This window comes from Lactuca serriola, chromosome 4 (assembly GCF_051521515.1).
Source record: "Lactuca serriola cultivar US96UC23 chromosome 4, Lser_US96UC23_V15, whole genome shotgun sequence".
In the NCBI taxonomy this organism is placed as follows: Eukaryota; Viridiplantae; Streptophyta; class Magnoliopsida; order Asterales; family Asteraceae; genus Lactuca; species Lactuca serriola.
This window is the reverse complement of record NC_136411.1, coordinates 16274443-16291330: the sequence shown is the minus strand read 5'-3', so window position 1 is coordinate 16291330 and position 16888 is coordinate 16274443. Positions and strand designations below refer to the sequence as shown.

General features: G+C 36.1%; 1 long non-coding RNA gene across 1 annotated transcript; it reads left to right on the top strand.

The window, feature by feature from the left end:
• The first annotated feature begins 14495 nt into the window (after positions 1-14495).
• LOC145099964 (uncharacterized) lies at positions 14496-15339 on the top strand. The gene is made up of 3 exons (XR_013704731.1): positions 14496-14650; positions 14784-14854; positions 14969-15339. It is a non-coding gene; the product is annotated as an uncharacterized LOC145099964 (long non-coding RNA).
• Positions 15340-16888: the final 1549 nt, after the last annotated feature.

Below are 16888 nucleotides of genomic sequence, written 5' to 3'. Positions count from 1 at the left end.
GCATAGTAGCGTCACGTCTTAGTTTTTGTTGCATACTTTTGGAGTCAAATATACTATGATTCGAATACAACATAAACTTTATATTATCAATACAATGGTTGTGTTTTCTTTGATTACTCTTATACAATTGTTGTGATACTGTACATGATGTTATCCGCCCTCGAACGTTTCCTCCGTTCCGGATTGGGGGTGTGACACACACTACTTTCATTCACAACACTTCTATAAAGATAATACAACACTAGCATGTATGTCCTAAAACATCTTAAACAAATATTTTCAAACCAGAGTTAACATACTCACATCACATAATGTTTATACACATCACTCAATCTAGCATGACCCTAGCTCACATCTCACAGTAAACAAAGAGGAGTCTAGCATGCAACATCCTAGCTACAATTTCACATAAAGTATTTCAACATCATGGCACAATACTTAATCATCAAAATGGCACATACATCCTATATTACTAGGTTCATCCCATTCCATCTAAGATATAGGATACTCCTAACAATGTATTTTAAAAACCACAAAGTCAACTCACCTTTGCCAAAGATGTGACCAACTCACACTTCAACTTTTATAAAGGTTAAAGTATCACCCTTGTCCCTATTAGCATACAAATAAAAAGGTTATTGGAGTTCTACAATGTGACATCCCCAAAATTACGGCCAGAAAAGATCGGTTTCATTTATGCTTTTAAAATAATTTCAGAGTAAATCCATTGATTTAAAAGAGTTGCCGAATTTGTCCTCAAAACAATACATGATAAAATAAAGTTTATCAAAGCATTTCTTAAAGAAATGTATTTTCATTATATATCAAAACTCGGGATGTTATGTTCCGATACAGACACAAAAACATAAACAATAAAACATAGACCTTACACGGTTATATATAACTACTAGTCTATAAACAAAAACATCTTCACAAGATCTCCAATTTATGCTCTCGCGCCACTACCTGTAATACAAAGAAACTGAGTGGGTCAGGCTTGGGAGCTTGGTGAGCATATAGGGTTTTTAACCCATAATAAAGAATTATATTTAATTTCACCAACCAACAATAACCCGATTACCTATTCCCGTTATCCTCACTTTACGTCCCTAAAACAACAACTATCACAAGGGACCTAATCTAGGATTTTCATCGGGACGGACAATACTGCAAAGGGGTTTCCTCAGCAATAAATGTCCTAAGGCAACCATGAGGGTGATAGAATACAGTAAATGAACACCCAAGTTCACCAACACCTACAGTTTATGAGCCTGCCAACATTCCACAAGACAGTCTAGAAAGAGTCTGTGGTCGTCACCCATATTCTGCTGAATGACTAGATCACAATCACATCGAGGCCTCTCAACAGTTTATCACACATCAACTATCTACCCAAGTTCTACCCAACATTTTGTAGATAACAACATACGTATGCATTCATATGCAACTTAAAAACTGATAAAATACTCATTCCAAATAAACAGATGACATATATATATACATGTATATTTATACACACGCAACACGTATTCTAAAGTATATACTTCATATCTATGTGTTAGAAGAAAGGGAATATACACTCACTTGATCAGAACATAATCGGACAGCACTACGACTTTAAGAGTAGTATTTCTTCGGTGAAGCCGAGAGATCTTCACAAATACCGGGCTTCTCGCAGGTAGAGTTTCGGCTCGAAAACTTTACTTCTCTGGATCTTCGGGGCTTCGGGACTTGCTTCGGGTCTCGAGAATGATACCGGGGCTTTGGGGGTATAATTTTCACGTAGATCGATGAAATAAAGGTGAGAGAGAAGAGATTTGGCAACCACAAACGACTACCCTTTGTGGTATATTTATAGGGTGAAGTCTGTCGCGAGCGCATGGCGTTCCCCAAAGGAACGCAGGGCGTTCCCTTCGAACGCAGTGCATAGGAGCGGGGTTCCGATCCTATCCCTTATCCATTGAATCAGCATCGATGTGGCCAATCCGGAGCCAAGCTCTGAACGCGGGGCGTTCCCACATTGGGATGCATGCCTCGAACTTCAGAAATTCATAACTTTTGCATATGATTTTCGTTCTCGACGTTCCTTATATCCATGCGTATATGAGATTATGTTCTACAACGTTCGTTTAGACTCTGTCGGCTAATTTTGACTTTTATTTTTATTATATTAGTTTTAGTAGGCCGGGACAGGAAAACTCCGTTAGAAATTCACAACTTCTTCATCCGACGTCCGTCTTCGTCTGACTTTTTACCGTTGGGCTACTATCGACGAGATCTTCGATTCTGGTTTAGATTGTTTCAGCCAAATATGACACGATCTCTGTTTCGAGATTTGGGCTGCATCCTACTAAGTCGAAACTTCGAAAAATCATAACTTCCTCATACGAAGTCAGATTTAGAAGTTCTTCTTATGCACGCTCTCGGTTTAACTTATTCTACGACTTCCGTTTAGATCACTAAGGCTAAATATCGCTCTATCATAAATTCACTATTTACGTCACGCAGTGTCGCGCCGGTTCTGTCGCGAAACTTCGACAAGTGATAACTTCTTCGTTATAACTTGGATTTCGGCATTCTTTGTATATACGGAATCCTTGCTACGACCACTACGTCTTCATGTACCGATATCATTTTTATCTAACATTTTATTTTTACGCTTATTTTTATTCTTATTATTTCAAAATGAGTTACAAAGGTTAACCTAGACTATTACATCATCATTAATGCCTAGCCTAGAAACACGGGCGTTACAATTCTCTCCACTTTAGGATGATTCCGTCCCCAGAATCACACATCAACAAAGAAATGCGGATAGCGACTCATCATGTCACTCTCCGTCTCCCAGGTGAGATTTGGCCCATTCGTATGTTTCCAACGGACAAGCACTAACTCGACCATCTTGCATCGCAACTTCTTAGTCTTTCGGTCAATGATTGCCTCTGGTTCTTCAATTAACCTTTTTTTCTCATCAATTCTCAACTCCGAAAGTGGAATCATGTCGGGAACTTCTCCTTTGAACTTCCTCAAATAACACACATGAAAAGTGTTATGAATTCCATTCAGTTCTTCGGGTAATTCCAGCTTATAAGCTTGGTTCCCAATCCTCTGAAGACCTTTAAATGGTCCAACAAATCTTGGACTTAACTTTCCTCTTTTACCAAATCGTATAATTCTCTTCCACGGTGAGAATTTAAGCAAAACTGAATCTCCAACTTCAAAAGTCATCGGTCTTCGCTTGTTGTCAGCATAGCTCTTTTGACGATCCTAAGCTGCTAACATTCTCTCCCTAATTATTTTCAACTTTTCAGCAGTTTGATGAACTATCTCAGCTCCCATAAATTGCTTTTCCCCAGCCTCAATCCAATAAGACGGCGTATGACATTTTTGTCCGTACATAGCTTGATAAGGTGCCATCTTTATGCTTGAGTGGAAACTATTATTGTAGGAAAATTCTACCAAAGTTAAATGTTCATCCCAGTTACCTTGGAATTCCAGGATACGTGCCCACAGCATATCTTCAAGTGTTTGGATTGCTCGTTCACTCTGACTGTCAGTCTGTGGATGGTAAGTTGTACTCAAACACAACTTGGTACCCAATTCCTCTTGTAGATTTTTCCAAAATCGCGAGGTGAAACGGTTGTCACTATCTGACACAATCGTTAACAGAACACCGTGAAGCCTCACAATTTTCTCCACGTAAGAATTCGCAAGCTTATCCATAGACCATTTCTCATTGGCTACTATGAAATGCGCACTCTTAGTGAAGCGATCAACGACCACCCAAATCATGTCGTGACCATTCTTTGTTCTGGGCAAGTTAAGTGACAAAATCCATAGCAATGTCTTCTCATTTACCCATAGGCACGGTTAAAGGTTCTAAACTCCCGTATGGTTTCTGATGTTGTGCCTTAACTCTTGCACATGTCACACACTCGGCCACGTACTTTGCAATATCAAGCTTCATCATCGGCCACCAGTAATAGGGTTTCACGTCCCTATACATTTTAGTGCTGCCAGGATGAATTGAGTACATGGTTTTGTGAGCTTCTTCCATCAGAAGATCTCTTATTCCTCCTGACTTAGGTACCCAAATACGATCTTGGAATACCTTTAGTACATGACCGTTTGTACCAAACACCAACGTTTTGCCCAAATGTTCCTCCTTCCGATCATTCTTTTTAGAAGCTTCTTCTTGAGCTTTCTTTATAATCTCCACAATTTTTGAGACAACTTCTATTCTCAAAGCTCTTGGCCTTTTTCTCTCAAGATTGACTTTCTGACTGAGAGCATCAGCAACAACATTTGCTTTACCGGGATGGTAAAGTATGTCACAGTCGTAGTCCTTAAGTAGTTCTAGCCAACGTCGCTGCCATTCAATTCTTTCTGACTAAAGAGATATTGGAGACTCTTATGATCAGTGAAAAGTTTGCACTTCGAGCAAAAAAGGTAATGCCTCCATATCTTTAGAGCGAAAACTACCGCTGCTAACTCCAAATCATGAGTGGGGTAGTTCTTTTCATGCTTTTTCAGCTATCGAGACGCATATGCTATCACCTTTTCTCTTTGGGTCAAAACACAACCCAATCCAACCCCAGACGTATCGCTATAAACAGCGAAGTCTTCAACTCCGTCGGGTGGAGATAGAATTGGGGCTTTACATAGCTTCTTCTTTAGCAACTTGAATGCTTCTTTGTGCTTATCACTCCAAGTATAAGTAGCTCCCTTGTGAGTCAAAGTTGTTAATGGAGTAGCGGTCGAAGAAAAACCTTGGATAAACCTTCGTTAATATCCGGCTAATCCTAAAAAGCTTCGGATCTCCGTGGGACTTTTTGGTTGTTCCCACTTCATCACAGCTTCAATCTTTGCTGGATCAACCATTATCCCTTCTTGGTTGACCACGTGACCTAAGAATTGGACTTATCGAATCCAAAAATCACATTTGGAGAACTTAGCATATAGCTTCTCCTTCTTCAATACTTCTAACACTTCTCGCAAGTGTTGGCCATGCTCCTCTTGGCTTTTCGAGTGAATCAGAACGTCATCTATGAACACTATCACAGATTTATCAAGGAACGGTTTACAAACCCTATTCGTTAAATCCATGAATGATGCTGGAGCGTTGGTTAGTCTAAACGACATAACCAAAAACTCGTAGTGTCCATATTGTGTTCTGAATGCAGTCTTCTCTATATCCTGCTCTCTCACTTTCAGCTGATGATATCCTGACCTTAGGTCGATCTTTGAAAAATAACTTGAACCTTGTAGTTGATCGAACAGGTCATCAATCCTCGGCAACAGATATCTATTCTTTATTTTTCCCTTGTTCAGCTCTCTGTAATCGATGCACATTCTCATACTTCCATCTTTCTTCTTTACGAATAACATCGGAGCTCCCCAGGGTGATGAACTAGGTCTAATGAAACCATTGTCCAACAACTCCTGAAGTTGCATCATCAGCTCCTTCATCTCCGTCGGTGCTAGTCGGTAAGGTGCTTTTGCTATTGGCATTGTCCCTGGTAACAAATCAATACGGAATTCTACTTGTCGATCAGGCGGTAATCCGAAAAGATCTTCAGAAAATACTTCCGGATAATCACACACGACAGGAATTCTCTACATCTCCTTTTTCTCCTTCTTAGCATCGATCACGAATACCAAATATGATGTACATCCTTTGGTCAATCACTTTCTGGATTTCATTAGAGAAATGATTCCAGAATTTACTCTGCGTTTGTCCCCATACACCATAAATGACTCCTTCCATGGTAGGTTTACTTTTATTATCCTCTTCTTGCATAATATCCCGGCATCATTGGCGCTAAGTCAATCCATTCCTAGCACGATGTTGAAACCGTTTAGTTCGATAGGCAATAATTCCTCGTGGAACTTATTCTCATTCAAGTCAATGAAAATGTTTTTCATGTGATGGCTAACAGGTATAAACTTGCCACTAGCAACTTTAACTAATAAAGAATTATCAAGTCTATCAATAGGCAAAGCTAGTTTTTTACCAAATTCATGCGAAATAAAGGAGTAGTTGGCTCCAGAATCAAATAAAATTTGGGCAGGCAATTCGTTTACGAGAAAGGTACCTAAAGCGACATCAGCTTCATCTTTTGCAGCTTCCAGTGTAATCTGGAAGGCTCTTGCTTTCAGCTTTGGCAGAATATTGGGTTTTGCTGCCTCCTTCTTTTTAGGACAGTCTTTCAAAATGTGCCCCTCTTCATTACACCCAAAGCACACTATTTTTTTGTACAGACACTCATTGGCATAGTGCCCCGTCTTTCCATACTTGTAGCAGGTCACATCCTTGCTACATTTCCCAGAGTGCTTTTTCTTGCACTTCTCACACCATTTTGATTCACCTCATTTTCCTCCTCCGAACTTTTTCGAATCAGACTTCGAAAATTTTCTTTTCTTATTGGAACCTGAAGTTCCTTCCAACTTTCTCTTTTCACCAACTTCAACTTTGCTGGCGGTTCTTCCCTTGATCATGTCCTCAACAAACTTGGCAGCCCAAATAGCTGCCTCTAGAGTAGGTGTCTGACGTACTGGCACAACGTACTCCCATGGGAGTCCCTTTGCATATCGATCAACTTTCGCCAGCTCATCTGGAATGATGCGCAAAGCAAACTCTATTTTTTCGGTTAAGGCGTTAGTGTAATCGTCGACTGACATGCTGCCTTTTGTCAACGTTAGAAACTTGTTCTCCAACTACAGTATATTTTGGGCGGAGCAGAACTTGCGCTTGAACTGCACCAAGAACTCAGCCCATGTCAGTTGCAGTGGCTCATTAGGGCTTAGGGTCTTCCCCAGAGTGTTCCACCAACGAACGGCTCCACCCCTAAACTGACGTACTGTGAAAGTGGTCTGTCACTTGCCTCTGCAACCACACATCATGAAGGCTAGCTCCATTTCCAAGATCCAATCCATAACTCCGATCGGATCCTCCTTTCCAGTGAAGATCAATGGTTTGCAATTCAAAAAGTCTTTTTACTTGCATCCAATTCCATCAATTCCTCCCTCCTGGTGGTTTTTTCTAAGTGACGGTGGGTTGGCTTGACCAACAGTCCCACTGAAGTTACCTCCTTCTGAATGCCCTTTATTCAACTCGAGTTGTTCAATCGGCATTGAAAGTTCTTCACGATTCTGCAGAAGTAGACGCCTCGTTTCATCCATTTGACGATCCAACATTGTCTGAATCATCAATTGTACACCAGCCATTGTTATTGGCTCAGGTGGTGCTGCTACAACAAGTACTCGCTCAACCACAGGTGGTTGATTCCTATTTTCATCTACAATTCCAACGTCACTTCTGGTTCTTACTATTTTTGATCTACACACCAAATAAGGTGAAATTTAGATCCTCAATCACGATAGATAATTAAATCATCATTATCACTTTAAAACGTTTACATGCTAGTTCTAATATCGTAATCCTATGCTTAGAATCATAAACACATAAGGTCTCCAGATCTGGTTGGCAACAAACCATAGATCCGAACAAATAATATCATATATGGCAAACATATAACATTTAGCACATAAAAGCATTTTAGGCAACTTTCTTAAATTAAACTAGTGCTCATGTCTAAAATAAGAAAGACACTCATCTCAAAATCTTCACTTAGTATTTTAAGTTTAAGTCAAGAAATCATATTGTAGTTCCTAGTTCGCTTAAACTAATGCTCTGATACCAACTATGACATCCCCAAAATCATGGCCAGAAAAGACCGGTTTCATTTATGCTTTTAAAATAATTTCAGAGTAAATCCATTGATTTAAAAGAGTTGCAGAATTTGTCCCCAAAACAATACAAGAAAAAATAAAGTTTATCAAAGCATTTCTTAAAGAAATGTATTTTCATATATATCAAAACTCGGGATGTCATGTTCCGATACAGATACAAACGCATAAACAATAAAACATAGACCTTACACAGTTATGTATAACTACTGGTCTATAAACAAAAACATTTTCACAACTTCTCCAACTTATGCTCTCGCGCCACTACCTGTAATACAAAGAAACTGAGTAGGTCAGGCTTGGGAGCCTGGTGAGCATATAGGGTTGTCAACCCACAATAAATAATTATAAATTTCACCAACCAACAATAACCCTATTACCTATTCCCGTTATCCTCACTTTACGTCCCTAAAACAACAACTATCACAAGGGACCTAATCTAGGATTTTCATCGGGACGGACAATACTACAAAGGGGTTTCCTCAGCAATAAATGTCCTAAGGAAACCATGAGGGGGATAGAATACAGCAAATGAACACCCAAGTTCATCAATACCTACAGTTTATGAGCCTACCAGCATTCCACAGGACAGTCTAGAAAGAGTCTGTGGTCGTCACCCATATTCTGCTAAATGACTAGATCACAATCACATCGAGGCCTCTTATCAGTTTATCACACATCAACTATCTACCCAAGTTCTACCCAACATTTTGTAGATAACAACATACATATGCATTCATATGCAACTTAAGAACAGATAAGATACTTATTCCAAATAAACAAATAACATATATATATGCACGTATATTTATACACACGTAACACGTATTCTAAAGTAGATACTTCATATCTATGTGTTAGAAGAAAGGGAATATACACTCACTTGATCAAAAGATGGTCGGACAGCACTATGGTTTTAAGAGTCGTATTTCTTCGGTAAAACCGGGAGATCTTTACAAAAATCGGGCTTCTCGCGGGTAGAGTTTCGGCTCGGAAACTTTACTTCTCGGGATCTTCGGGGCTTTGGGACTTGCTTCGGGTCTCGAGAATGATATCGGGGCTTTGGGGGTATAATTTACACGTAGATCGATGAAATAAAGGAGAGAGAGAAGAGATTTGGCAACCACAAACGACTGCCCTTTGTGGTCTATTTATAGGGTGAAGTCTGCTGCGAGCGCATGGTGTTCCCCAAAGGAACGCAGGGTGTTCCCGTCGAACGCAGTGTGTAGGAGTGGGGTTCTGATCCTATCCCTTATCCATTGAGTCAGCATCGATGTGGCCAATCTGGAGCCAAGCACTGAACGCGGGGCGTTCCCACTTTGGGATGCGTGCCTCGAACTTCAGAAATTCATAACTTTTGCATACGATCTTCGTTTTCGATGTTCTTTATATCCACGCGTAGGTGAGATTATGCTCTACAACTTTCATTTAGACTCTGTCGGCTAATTTTGACTTTTATTTTTATTATATTATTTTTAGTAGGCCGGGACAGGAAAACTCCGTTAGAAATTCACAACTTCTTCATCTGACGTCCATTTCGTCTGACTTTTTACCGTTGGGCTACTATTGACGTGATCTTCGATTCTAGTTTAGATTTTTTTGGCCAAATATCAGTCGATCTCTATTTCGAGATTTGAGCTGCATCCTGCTAAGTCGAAACTTCGAAAAATCATAACTTCCTCATACGAAGTCAGATTTAGAAGTTCTTCTTATGCACGCTCTCGGTTTAACTTATTCTACGACTTCCGTGTAGATCACTAAGGCTAAATATCGCTCTATCGTAAATTCACTATTTACGTCACGCAGTGTCGCACCGGTTCTGTCGCGAAACTTCGACAAGTGATAACTTCTTCGTTATAACTCGGATTTCGGCATTCTTTGTATATACGAAATCCTTGCTACGACCACTACGTCTTCATGTACCGATATCAGTTTTATCTAACATTTTATTTTTACGCTTATTTTTATTCTTAATTCAATTAGGCCACACAATTAAGCATAAAACACGTAATACTCAAATAATACATTCTTATTATTTCAAAATGAGTTACAAAGGTTAACCTAGACTATTACATCATCATTAATGTCTAGCCTAGAAACACAGGCATTACAAACAATGCCAAAGATGACAAATCCATAACCCAAACATATAAATCAACTAACAAGCAAAGTTCCTAGTTTTGTACCAAAAAAACGTTACCTGTATAGAGCTGTTTTTGCACACTTGGGACCTGTATAATTTCTGTTTTTATTTCATATTCTAGAATTTCAGATTTGTATCTTTTCATAAAGTACTTTTGAAGGTTCATACTATTTTTCTACAGTTTTATATGATTTTTACAAAACTGCCTATCAATGCTGCTAAATTCTGACCAACTGGTGAAAAAGGCAATTTTCACCTAAGTTAGAGGCAACAACAAGTCCTGTAAAACTTCACGGAAAAACTAGATCCAAAATGAAAACTTTTAGACTTTACGGGTCATAAATCCGGTTCCTGGTGATTTTTCTATAATTTTTCCAATACAGGGACAGATTGGTAATTTTTGCTGAATTTTCAAGCTTTGAATTTCAAGGACTTGTTGACCACTTAACCCATTAAGCCATCACCAAGATCAACATAAAGATGGAAATTAAGTTCTTAATAGTATTAAAATGTCAAGAAGTTAAAATAACAAGTTCAACCTCAAACCATGACTCAAAGTACATTGCTTTTATGGGAAAAACAATGTATGTTGCAAAAAGAGAAAACACAATTTGGGTTTGGGTTTTCTTCACCATTAAGACACATAAGAAGACACTTATTTTGAATACCTTTTTGATGTTTCAAAACATAATATTTTTTATAGAAAAATACTCACAATAATTGAGATAGAAATCCACATAAGTTTTTGCAACAACAAAGAAGGTAATGATTCCAAAACTTTGAGCAATTCATGGACTTGATTAATAATACTTTTGAGAGTATTCATGACAATATTTTTACAGCCGCTAAACAACCAAAAACAATCAATAAGGATGAAAAAGTACCATACATAGAAACAAGCAATCAAAATAGAAAACAAAGTCTAAGTTTCATATTTTGAAGTTTCACAGCCCGACCCCTATTTAGTTTTTTTTAGCATAAAAGAGAATCTACAACTCCAAAAAGGGTGTTATTGGACTTTCTGGAATCTAGACTCGATTTCCTACAATTTCATCTCTCTGGAGTATCGTTTAATTCGTAACCTATCGAGCTCTGAATCCCTCTCAAAACATATCAAAATTTTTGTCCATATTTCTAACTTTAGACAAAATCATCAAATACTTCAAAGATTAATAGAAGGACTTGAAAAATAGATATGGATGGCAAGAAAGTCATTCATACCTCTAAAAAAATGATCAAATTCCAGGAAAATGATATATGAAGAATTCTTGATCTCTACAAGGAATTATCTCCCCTCAAAAGCACCAAAATCACCACTCTAACTTCTTGGATCTTCACTAAATCTTCAAGTAAGGAAATGTACTGGAGAACTCACTTCAAAGTAGTGTGGAGGCTGACAATTAGGGTTTAATCCCGTATTTAGGGTTAGTGGTTACTTAAATACATCATAACTTTCACTCTTGGCCCCTGAAATGTGAGAAAATGACTCCATGACCCATATATATGATCAAGTATCAATTTCTTACACTTTGACCCCCATAACTTAATGTTAAACAAAAGAAATGGTTAGTTTAATAAATAAACTTGAAAGAATACTATTCTCATTAGTATTAGAGAAATTTGGGTCGTTACAGGTTAGGATTGATCATTTCGATTTTGGCTTTGTTTTAGTTTTGGGTTCAGATTGTTAACAGAGAATATGATTGAAGGGTTTCCTCTCTATCTCCAATTATCCCGATTTTTCCTCTGTTCTTTCACTACCAAGTACCAACGACGTCGACTGCCTCTCTTCGTCATTGACATCGTCGCTACATCCAAGACAGTTACGTCGTCACCTCCATCCAAAGCACTGACGCCACCTGCCTCATTATCCCCTCCAACGACCGAGAACCCTATCCCTAACTAATGTTTACAGCCACCCACTAGCCTCAAAAGCTATCACTTCATCATCAGTTGTTTGATTGATTTCCAGGTTCGTGTGATTCCCTTTTATTATGGTTTTCCTTAGATTTTAGCGAATAACTCACTCCTGGTGTAGAATTTGGTTTTTTGGTGTTCGATTGAACACAAAAAAAGAGTAAATTTTGTTCCCTGCTTTTGGAAGAAATGTATGTATGAGTTAGGATTTGACGAAGACTAACCACTTTTGTTTATTATCTTGGTTTATTATTGGATTTCTTCAGTTACTTGCAATTATTGGATCTACCATATATGGAAAGTTGTTCCTAGAGCGAATCTACCATCTATCTGATGGAACTAGACTTGATTATGGCAGTAATGGTAATTTCTTACCCTAGTTGAAGTTTTATAAGTTGATGAATTGTGGATCTTTGTAATGTACAGTTGATTCCTTATGATATTAACTTTAAATTTACATCATAGATTACCAATCCTAAACTTTTTGTTCTAATGTAGGATCACCGATAAATAGACTGAAAGTATAAAGATATAAAAAAATAAATATCTTTTTATTTGATAACTGATATGTATGTGAGTTAGTTGATAACAATTCGTCTTCTTAATTATGATACTGTTTTATAGGTTTCTTGGAGCTCTCAACCAACTAAGCAAATGGTTATCATGCAGGTATGCCATTTCTTACCAAATTGTTATTTATCTTTTGGGTTAAATATAAGATATGGCAACATACTTTTTAATATTTGTTTCGTGTAACATCTACTTTTTACCATATGGTTGCATACTTTTTTGGGTTAAATACAAGATATGCATGCATATGATAACATCTTACTTTCATTTTGTCTTATAGCATTGTATTTTGAAAAAAGTTCTCAATTATGGCTATAATAAACAAATAAACGAAAGTACATTGCTATATTTGTATTTTTGTGTGATAACTGATTATGGTGTGTTGAAACAGGAACACTTGGCGGCCTTTGATTCAAAATTCAAATTGAAGAACAATTGTCGGGGTTTATCGATTAAACTTACCTTGTAATTTGCCAAGTAATCCACTAAATAATTTGCCAAGTAATCCACTAAATAATTCTCAGTCTTATGTTTTTAAGCACTTAGTTAAACATTTATAGTTGACATTTTTAATGTTTATTGTTAGACACATGTATATTATTAGACAATGTTTATTAGTAATGCATTTGTGTTTGATACTTTTTAAGGTATTAGATGATGTTTATTAGTTTTATTGTAATGTTATTAGTTTTGTGGTTCAATTTCAATGTTATTATAAGTTTAATCTAATGAGTTTTGTCAATATCTTGGAGAGAAAAAATTGGAATTTTTGTTATTTATTGTTGTTTTTAAAAGAGAGAGAGAGAGAGAGAGAGAGAGAGAGAGGGAGAGAGAGAGAGAGAGAGAGAGATTTTGTAACGAAATACCTACATAAAATCTGTCGGTAATATGAGTTGTCGGAAATCCGTAAGTGATAAAGTCAATGTCAATCAAAGTGGGTCCCGTCGGTAATCCGTCGCAGGTAAATTACTGATGGAAAAATGTTGTCAGTATTCTGTAGCTAATTTGTCGCAAATCCGTCGGTAAAATTTACCCACGAGCATTTATGCTACGGCCCATTTTCCGTCACAATTCTGTAGGTAATGCCTTATATCTACGGATTTTTCGGTATGTATTTTCAGATTTTCTAGTAGTGAGAGTTTAACAATTTAAGTTCAAAGGTTGTCATTTTAGTCCCTTATTTAAAATTATCATTCATTATTGAGTTATTTAGTTATATCTTGCATTAATACTATTATTTTTAATTTATAAAGTGCATTAATAATAAAAATTGAAAAACGAATGTTGCAAATAATATAATGTAAGAACTTAAGATTGTTAAATTACAAAGTGCTTAATTACCAAATGATTTTTAGTCCAATGGTACTAAGTGTTTATGCTACGGCCCATTTTCCGTCACAATTCGTAGGTAATGCCTTATATCTACGGATTTTTCGGTATGTATTTTCAGATTTTCTAGTAGTGAGAGTTTAACAATTTAAGTTCAAAGGTTGTCATTTTAGTCCCTTATTTAAAATTATCATTCATTATTGAGTTATTTAGTTATATCTTGCATTAATACTATTATTTTTAATTTATAAAGTGCATTAATAATAAAAATTGAAAAACGAATGTTACAAATAATATAATGTAAGAACTTAAGATTGTTAAATTACAAAGTGCTTAATTACCAAATGATTTTTAGTCCAATGGTACTAAATGTTACCCTCTCTTATTAAGATCAATGGTTCAAGTTTTCGTTGAGATACAAATGGATTTAGAATTAGTTTAAGAACGAATTCCAAAAAAATAATATTTATTCAAAGTGCTACCAATGGTATTTATTATATTCATTTTTTTGTACTATATGTATATTTTTTTTATTCAAAGGTAAAAAAACTGCAAGATGAATTTTAAATTATATCTAATTATTCAAAACTTACTTTCAGTACAGATCACCTGTAATCCTTTTTAAAAAATCAAACAAATACAAAAAGTCTTTGAAAAGTCCATGATTTAAATAACCTCTCAAATTAAAGACGACCATACTCTACAATAACTTTGTGTCCACCACTACCTTCTAAATGATTTCTCCCTCACTTGGAGTGTGTTTGTGTCTCCACCCACAAATCAAAAAGGTGTCTTAAACAATATTGATCTATAAATATGGAATAAATTCAGAACTAAACCCTAAGTGAAGTGCAAAAATGGCAGCTAATGCTTTTCATCTAATTGTCACTCTTCTAGCTTTCTCTCACCTTCTTTTCATGGCTGAGGCTATCTTCATATCTGGTAGTTCTCCAAGAACTTATTATAATTATACGACCATGATACATGATCTGTTTCTTGTATGCATACACCCTAGCTAGGTATAGTCATTGTATAATTGATATATATAACTTTTGTACATGTTGGAAAATGGCAGGAAACAGTCATAGACATTTGTTGATGAACGATAAAGAACAATTTATGGCATCCGGGGACACGAAGAACCAGGTACATTCTATACTAAGGATATTTGTGCATGTAATTAAACACCGGTATAATAAAAAAGAAAATTAAAAATCTTGACTACTCCCTATTTTTGGTTTTTTGAAATGGATGAAACAGATGATGAATATGGAAGAAACTGCATTTCTGGAAGATGAATTCATGAGTGAGAGGATGGATTTGGAGAAAACCGACTATCCAGGACCAGGACCAAACAGAAATCACACTCCAAAACCACCCCAACGTGATTAAAATTGATCAGTGGCTCTAAAATTTTATGGGTGTTAACGGTTTTCATGACCGAATAATTAGGGTTTCAAGTGTGATTCCAAAAATTAGGATTTGAAGTAAATGTTTCAAAACGATGGCATTTTATGGTGACATCTAGCGGTTTAGTGGCTTGCATGTGTCATGTGTGTATATTAACTATCAAGACCCTTGTAAGAAGGTATAATATTTTTATGAATAAATTTCTATATTTTGTTGTGAAACGATCGACATGTAATATATAGTGTATGAATTGTTCGGCTTTTTTCATTCTTATTTCAAGATAAATTGTTTTGTTTTCTGGACTTATATTTATTTGTAATCCAAAAAGAAATTAAGAGAAGGCAAATCAAGAAAGAAAATTTTCCTTCACAAATGATTTGAAAATCCTTTGTGAAAAAATTGGAAAAATTTTAAGCATTCAAGTACATGTGATATTGAGTTTGGAGAAATATTGCACATCCAAGAAAAAAAAAACAGTAATGGATGAATAAAATTGAATTATATCATTAATTCTATAAATTTCACTCAAGATTCTTTTGTTATTTAATGTTGCTGCCATGGATATTTATGTAGTCTAGAGCCTAGCTACTTTAGCCACATGAATGAATGATTAAATTTTGTTTGGTTTTACGGGATACTATGGGATAAATAATTAGTACTTAATTATATATATTTCAATTTGGGTTTACAAGTATACTTATTACTTTATTTTAATTTTTATATCTATAATCCTTATAAGTTGGTCATAAAACTTAAAAGATACTATAAAATTACTAGCTAATCAATCCATGATTGATGAAACTAGAGCTCTCAAATTGATATTTCATCAACTTATTATATGAAGAAGAACAGTTTCCTTCTCCTAAATCATGAAGACTTACCTTAATTATGGCAATCATCGCACCCAGTGCACCCACCCATAAGAAGAAAAGGGGTTTATGAATCCCGTGTACATAATTCAGATCATGAAAAATAAATCTTAATGATCAGTAAAAAGTTTAATAAAGCCCTATATTACAACTTTCAACCATTTGTTAACTTGTTTGTAAAGAGATCATGTAATGTTGATGTAGTTATTAATTACTTGGATCGAGTTTCAATTAACCAAACTCAAAGCACACGATATGATGTTTTACTGTGCTTTAACTGCCAACTCATAGCTTTTTAAACACCAGATTACAAACAATATTGCCTCTGAATCGAGTTTAAAAAGTACAAACCATGCAAAAAGAAATGTAAACAAACAAGCTTTTGCTTATTAATTAGGTATTGCATCTACATCAATTACATGCAATCAAGTGCAAAGATGAATGATTGCAACACATGAAAAAGTCAAACATATCTTTATGGAAAGCTTAATTTATTAAGTGTCTTAGCCGTACAAAAAGTCAAGGTAGAGCACTATAGAACACTGTAGAAAGATGGGGGAAAGGTTAAGATGGAGCATTTATCTGTTTCTGTTTGTAAGTGGAGGAGGTGGATATGAGGTGTTGATCACTAGCTCATAGATATGTACAGTTGCTATTGCCCTATAATTATATATCTGAATACAATCATGATCTCCTTCATTACCACAGTTGGGAGAACAAAACAAAATTATTAAAACCCAATTATTTGACCCTGATTTGCTTAATTACTATGCATTAAGTTATGCATGAAACAAATCAAGATTAAATGGTATGGGAAGAGGGAATCAGTTGAGGTGGGGACAATGTCTCTGGTCCCATCCATAGTCACATGGTTCGCTAAACTGACCACGAACTGCGAACT